The sequence below is a fragment of the Silene latifolia genome, chromosome X (assembly GCF_048544455.1).
Source record: "Silene latifolia isolate original U9 population chromosome X, ASM4854445v1, whole genome shotgun sequence".
NCBI classification, from domain to species: Eukaryota; Viridiplantae; Streptophyta; class Magnoliopsida; order Caryophyllales; family Caryophyllaceae; genus Silene; species Silene latifolia.
This window is the reverse complement of record NC_133537.1, coordinates 249,262,405-249,263,663: the sequence shown is the minus strand read 5'-3', so window position 1 is coordinate 249,263,663 and position 1,259 is coordinate 249,262,405. Positions and strand designations below refer to the sequence as shown.

At 40.6% G+C, this 1,259-nt stretch overlaps 1 non-coding gene across 1 annotated transcript; it reads left to right on the top strand.

The window, feature by feature from the left end:
• The first annotated feature begins 296 nt into the window (after window positions 1-296).
• LOC141625398 (small nucleolar RNA R71) lies at window positions 297-405 on the top strand. Its single transcript, XR_012535181.1, has one exon. It is a non-coding gene; the product is annotated as a small nucleolar RNA R71 (small nucleolar RNA).
• Window positions 406-1,259: the final 854 nt, after the last annotated feature.

Below are 1,259 nucleotides of genomic sequence, written 5' to 3'. Positions count from 1 at the left end.
TATGAACGGGAATTTCAACTCTCTCCTTAGAAGCTTCAGTCGTCTCAAGCTTCTCGAGACGAGTAGTGATAGAAGTAATGAGTGTCACAACGGTACTCATTTCATCACTTTGCTTTCGTGACTTTCCACGTGAACTTCCAAACTCAGCTCTATGGACTGCCATCTCCTCAATAGTGTTCCAACCTTTATTTTGACCGGTATTGTTTTGGAACCTACCATTAGCAGCTGCATCCAGGATGACCTTGTAATCATCATATAGAGCGTTATAGAATAAATTGCAAAGGTACCACTACTGAAAACCGTGGTGAGGGACGGACCGAACCAAGTTCTTGAAACGTCCCCATGCTTCACAAAATTCCTCATCATTACCTTGCTGGAAGTTAGAAATTTTACTTCTCAAAGCATCAGTCTTTGCAAGTGGGAAGTATTTTTTGTAGAAGGCCAATGCGAGAGATGTCCAATCTGTGACTCCAGCTGCTACCCTATCAAGGTAGCGGTACCAATCTCGCGCCGAATCCTTCAAGGAGTATAAGAACATCAACCCCTTTACTTCATCCTGAGTCACCCCAGCTGGTATAGGTATGGAACAGCAGTAGTCTGTGAAAATTTCCATATGCTTCAAGGGGTCCTCATCTGGTAGACCAGCAAACTGATTTCGCTCCACTAAATCGATATAAGAGGAACGAAACTCGAAATTACCGGTAGTAGGGTAGGTAACTGGTGCCCCTTTGGAAGGTGGTGCTCCTTCGGCTGAAGATTATCATATATTGTAGCCATAATTGCCAAAATGAGAGTACTCAAGTCTTCCTCTCAAAAACCTGTCTTCTAACTGTGCAAAAGCAAAACTAGAAGCAAAGGTAAACAATGAGACAAGAAAAAATAAACTAAAATAAAGCAAACAGAATCACACCGTCTCCCCGGCAACGGCGCCAAAATTTGATACCGTCGTTTTGTATCAAAATTAAATTTATAATTCCAAACTAAAACTATAGATAGTGATAGTAAGGGTCGAACCACAGAGAGACAAGGTTGATTTTGTTTGCTATTTTTCAGTCTATAAAAGTAACAATTAAATGAGGGGTTTTGAGATTGGTTGACTAAATTGACTAATTGCTAAAATGAAATTTCTCAACAAGATAAAAAGAGGATCGGGAAATTCGGTTCACCATGGCAATGGTCAGGATAATAAGGTAGCAGAAATCCTATAATACGGTCTCAGGGGGTATAAGCAAGACTTTCGATCTATGCTCAAATTAACC